This window comes from Hylobates moloch, unplaced genomic scaffold (genome assembly GCF_009828535.3).
Source record: "Hylobates moloch isolate HMO894 unplaced genomic scaffold, HMol_V3 SCAFFOLD_5, whole genome shotgun sequence".
NCBI classification, from domain to species: domain Eukaryota; kingdom Metazoa; phylum Chordata; class Mammalia; order Primates; family Hylobatidae; genus Hylobates; species Hylobates moloch.
In genome coordinates, this window is record NW_026652280.1 from 91,936,541 (window position 1) to 91,942,750 (window position 6,210).

Here is a 6,210-nt window from a genome sequence, read left to right on the forward strand (position 1 = left end):
CCCAGCAGGCATCACCTTGATCAAATGATCAAAGTGAAGTCATCAACAACCAGATAAATTGAAACTGTTCACCACTTGATGGGATGCACTGAGAAGAACAAAGTCATTTCTGTGATATTTCCACTTGTTAAGGACTGAATGTTTGTGTCACCTCCACTGTGATGGTATTGATGACAGGGCCTTTGGGAGCTGATCAGGGTTAGATGAGGTACTGAGGATGGGACCTCATGATGGGGTTCGTGTCCTTATGAGAAGAGACACCAGAGGGCGTGTTCCCTCTCTCCTCCAGGCCTGTGAAGACACAGTGAGAAGGCGGCCATTTGCAGGCCAGGAAGAGAGCCCTCACTAGGACCCAAATCTGCCAGCACCTTGATCTTGGTCTTGTACTTCCAGCTTCCAGAACTGAGAAAGAATAATTTTTTTTTGTTTCAGGCACCCAGTTGTATTAGCTGTGGCAACCTGAGCTGACTAATATCCTGCCAAAAATGCACAGTCAAACACCAGACAGACCTAAACTGAGGGATCATGAGAATAGATCTGGCCTGTAATCAGAAGTGTCGAGGTCATGAATGTCAAGGAAAGATTGAGGAACCGTTCCAGACAAATGTAATTAGGCACACTCTCACTCTGTGGTTTGCCTTTTCACTCTCTTAATGTTATATTCTGATAACTAAGTTATTTTTAATTAAATTCCATTTATAATTTTTATCTTGTATGACTGATGTTTTTCATGTCCTGTTAATTTTTAATTTCTTTTTTCTTTCTTTATTTTTTTTTTAACTCACTTCAGGGTCATGAAGCTTTTCTCTTAATAGCTTTATTGTTCTGCCTTTCGGATCTAGGTCTGTGCTCCGCCTTGGATGAATTTTTGTGTATGATGTGAGGTGGGAGGTTGGGGGTGCCGAGGACACTGTAGGTCCTCCACCCAGGTCCACCACCCAGGTCCACTTGGGTGATACCACTGTTCCTCTGTGCCCCACCCCCAGCCTCAGTGTGCATCTGTCTCCAAGAGTCCACGGCTGAGACGGTACTTGGGAAGACCCTGTATCTGGACGTTATATCCCTTTCATAGCCTTTAGTCACTGCTGTTTCTGGCTGGAGTTCCAAAGCCAAGCTCCCCTGTCTGCATCAAGATAAACTTATGATCCATGATCAAGACTTGCCATTGATTAGGCAGAAGCTGGGCCTGCACAGAAACCCCCACTCTCCTGAAATCTTTCTTTCCTTCCCACATTTTCCTAGGAGCATGTCCCCAGTAAATTATAGACATGTGGATCTTCTCACTTCAGGTTCTGCTGCCAGAGAACCTGAACCAACTCAGGGCAATGTTGGTATTTTTATTCTTCCCATATAGACGTCCCAGTGCTGCCATGTCACTCATGGAGAAGACCATCTTTCCCCCACTAAGTTGCAGGGGCCCTCAGTGGTTGGTTGGGTGACCATAGAGATGTGGTGCATATGTTTCTGGACTTCAGTCTGTCCCACTGGTCTATTTATCTGACTTTACAGCAACATCGGACTGTCTTCATTCCTGTGGGAATACTATCTGTATTAAGTCTTCATAACTGGTAATGTTTTTCAAGGAATTTTTCCATTTCATCAAAGCTGCCAAATGTATTGACATAAAGTTGTTCATGGCATATTTTTATTCCATTTTGGATGTCTGTACCCACATTGTCATTTCTGGTCATCATAATTCATACTCTTGACAACTTTTGATTCTCTTTATTCTTGGTCAGTCTTGTAGATAATTATCAATATACTTATTTAAAAAAGAAAAGTTTGCCTGTGGATCTTTCTATTGTGTGTCTGCTTTTCATTTCATTAATTTTTGTTCCTAACTTTATTATTCCCTTTCTTGTAATTTCTTTGGGTTTAAATTGCTCTTTTTCCCTCCAGCCTCTTTGGTCAATAATTTTTTTTAACTTTTCTTCTTTCATAATATAATGAATTAATTTAAACCCATAAATATCCTACAAGTTTTGATATTATATATGTTTTATTATCATTTGTTTCAATATAGTTTCTGAGTTCTATCCTGATTTCTTTTTTGAATCCTTGATTACATAGACACTTGTTGGTTAATTTGCAGACATTCAGATTTTTTTTTTTTTTTGAGACGGAGCCTCGCTCTGTCGTCTAGGCTGGAGTGTAGTGGCACGATCTCGACTCACTGCAAGCTCCGCCTCTTGGGTTCATGCCATTCTGCTGCCTCAGCCTCCCGAGCGGCTGGGACTACAGGCGCCTGTCACCTCGCCCAGCTAATTGTTTTGTTATTTTAGTAGAGATGAGGTTTCACCGTGTTAGCCAGGCTGGTCTCGATCTCCTGACCTCGTGATCCGCCCACCTCGGCCTCCCAAAGTGCTGGGATTACAGGCGTGAGCCACCGTGCCCAGCAGACATTCAGATGTTTATAGTTATTATTATTATTTTTTTCTTTGAGACAGAGTTTCGCTCTGCACTCGCCCAGGCTGGAGTACAATGGCGCGATCTCAGCTCACTGCAACTTCTGCTTTCCAGGTTCAAGCGATGCTCCTGCCTCAGCGTCCCCAGTAGGTAGGACTACAGGCACCCACCACTACGCCCGGCTAATTTTTTGCATTTTTAATAGAGACCATGTTGGCCAGGCTGGTCTCAAACTCCTGGCCTCAGGTCATCTGCCCACCTTGGCCTCCCAAAGTGCTGGGATTAAAGGCATGAGCCACCACGCCCGGCCTGTAGTTATCTTTCTGTTCTCAGTATCCAGCTTTATTTTTACTATTGTCAGGGAACACACCCTAGATCATTTCAATCCTTTAACAATGCATGAGGCTTCTTTTTGAAGCAGATTTTGGTCTGTTCCTGTAACTGTGTCTATGTGCACTTGAAAAGATGTTTATTTTCCAGTTATTGGCTATAAATTTTAATTATTTCCAGTGGTTAATTATGTTGTTGAAAACTTCTCCCACCTTGCTGATTTCATTTTCAGTCTAATTGTCCTATCAGTTGCTGGGAGAGGTGGATTAAAGCCTCCAACTCTGATTGTAGATTTGTCTATGTCTCCTTGCCACTGTCAAGCTTTGCTTTTGCATATTTTAAGCAATGTTATCGGATGAATGGAAGTTTAGAATTGTCATGTCTTCTTGATTGATCTTTTTAAAATTATCAAGTGATTCGTTTTATTGGTAGCAATATTTCCTTTATTAAGTTTGTTTTCTGATGTTTATTTAACTACCTCTGCTTTCTTTTGGGTAATGTTTGTAAGCTATATCATATTTCCATTCCAATCTGTCTATATCCTTTAATTATATCTTTTGTAAACAACCATTTATTTATTTATTTATTTATTTATTTAGACGGAATCTTGCTCTGTCGCCCAGGCTGGAGTGCAGTGGTGCGATCTCGGCTCACTGCAACCTCCGCCTCTCAGGTTCAAGCGATTCTCCTGCCTCAGCCTTCCGAGTAGCTGGGATCACAGGCGTGTGCCACCATGCCCAGCTAGTTTTTGTATTTCTAGTAGAGATGGGGTTTAGCCATGTTGGCCAGGCTGTATTTATTTATTTTTGAGACTGGGTCTTGCTCTGTCACCCAGGCTGGAGTGCAGTGGCACAATCATGGCTCACTGTAGCCTCGACTTCCAGAGCTTCAGCGATCCTCCCACCTCAGCCTCCTGAGTAGCTGGGAACACAGGCACATGCCTCCAAGCCTGGCTAATTTTTTTATTTTTGGTACAGATGGGGTCTTGCAGTGTCGCCTAGGCTGGTCTTGAACTTCCAAGCTCAAGCAGTCCATCCGTCTCAGCTTCCCAAAGTGTTGGGATTACAGGCGTGAGCCACTGTGCCCTGCTATAGACAACATTTTTTTAAAAGCTGGATTGACCAATTTGACTTTTAACTGCAGTGACTATCCACTTATTGTAACATTGAATATAATTATGATATAGTTAGATTTAAATGTACCTTTGTTTTGCAATGTTTTCCTCGACTTACTTGTTTTTCCTCATTTCTTTTCTGCCTTTTGTTAGATGAATCAAATTTTTGTTTGTTTGTTTGTTTGTTTGTTTGTTTGTTTGGGACTCTTGCCCAGTCTGCACTGCAGTGGCGGGATCTCAGCTCACTGAAACCTCCACCTCCCGGGTTCAAGCAATTCTCCTGCCTCAGCCTCCCGAGTAGCTGGGACTACAGGCGTCTGCCACCACACCTGGCTAATTTTTTGTACTTTTAGCAGAGATGGGGTTTCACCAGGCTGGTCAGGCTGGTCTCAAACTCCTGACCTCATGATCCATCTGCCTTGGCCTCCCAAAGTTTGGGATTACAGGCGTGAGCCACCGCGCCCAGCCAAATCAAATGTTTTTATTTCATTTTATCTCCATTAGATTTTTAGCTATACACTTTTGTATTAATCTCTTAGGAGTTATAATATGACAACAGGAATTACTGGCTTGTTACAGTCTAAAGAAAGTTGTATTTTTACCACTTCCCAAAAACAGTACAGGCATTTTACAGAAATTTAACCGCGTCTACTTCCTCCTCCCCTTTGTGCTATTGCCATTTTATATTTTACTTCTATATATGTTGTAAACATCTGTAATCTCATTGTTTTAAATACCCAGTCTTTCTGGCTCTCTCTCTCTTTCTCTTTTTCCGTGTAGTGACTTGCATACTTACTCAGCCTTTCCAGGACACTGTATTCTGCTTTGAAGTTCCGCATTCTATCTGGGACAATTTTTTTTCAGCACAAAAATCTCCCTTAAGTGTTTCCTGCAACAGCCTGGCTGGTCTGAAATGGTCTTTGCTTTTATTTTTGAAGGATATTTTTGTTGACTATAGAATTCTAGGTTGGCCATCTTTTTCTTTTAAAAAAACAACAACACGCTGTCATCCTGTTCTCTTATGGTTTCCATTGTTTCTAATGAGAAATCAACTAACTTATAAAATCAGTCAGTTATATTGACTGATTGTCCCTTGAAAGGTTGTCTTTGATTTGTATATTTTCTATTCATCTTTCTTTGAATTTACTAATTCAGTCTTCTGCTATGTTCAGCATATTATTGAATATACCCAACACGTTTTTAGAAGAATCATAGTTGATTGCAGAAAATCTTGATTAGGACTCTTGGCTTGTGTGAAGGAAAGCAAAAGAATATGTTAAGAACCCTTCTCTGAAGATTCATAATACATATTAGCTAGGTAAAGCAAAACTCACAAAAGACATGTTGCTTAGAAACCTGTGGAGTGTTGCTTAATCCAACATTTTCTATACATTGTATATTTTAAGCAAAATTTAATTATATCTTGATTATTGCCAAACACTTTAAGAAATATTACCTTAGAATGTAACTTGTGGAAATATCTCAGGACCTACTCTCAGAAAGTATATGTGGGCATCGCACAGCTATATTCTGTTTTTTCATCCAATGGATTTTCAAATTTTAGAAATAATTAGTTTAACAATGCTTATACCATTGTTTTTTAGATTTCAATTTTCTGATGAGATTCTTCATCTTCTCAGGTATTTTGTTCATCTTTTCCTCTGTCTTCAAAACATATGTATAATAGTTCTTTTAATGCATGTCTGCTAACTCCAACATATACATTAGAAGTGGTTGCCTCTTACCGTCTGGCTTTCTTTTCTTTCTTCGTTTTTTACAACAGGTAGCCATCCTGCTAAATTTATTTTCTTGATATTGGATGCATTTATCTTCTTTTCATGTCTCTATTTATTTTTGCATTTCATACATTATGCATAAAAGAACTTCAGAGGCTAAACATTATGTATTAATTTATTAAAGACAAATTGTTGTTTTCTTATGAAGAGGATTTTCTCCTTCTGTTAGGTGGATCGCATGGGAGGGCTTGACGGTTTCAACCCAGTTTGTTTGAGGAATTCGTTTGACTGCGTTTGCTCAGGATTGGATTTGAGATTTTCTGAGTCAGTCGCTTCTAGTGTGTTACCGATTTGGGGCAGAACGCTCCTGTGCCCTTAAATGTTTCCCCTAAGCCGTGAAAGAGGACGCAGATTCCGTCTTCCCGGCAGAGGTTTTGCTCTTTGCTCTTCGCTCTGGCTGGAGATCTGGGTGGGAATCCCGGGGGCCTCGCGCACTGGGGGCAAGCCACTGTCTCCAGAGGGACTCACGAATCATGGGGCCACAAGAGAGGAGTTCACTCAGCCTCTTTTTTTTTTTTTTGAGACAGAGTCTTGCTCTGTCGCCCAGAGCTGGGATTACAGGTC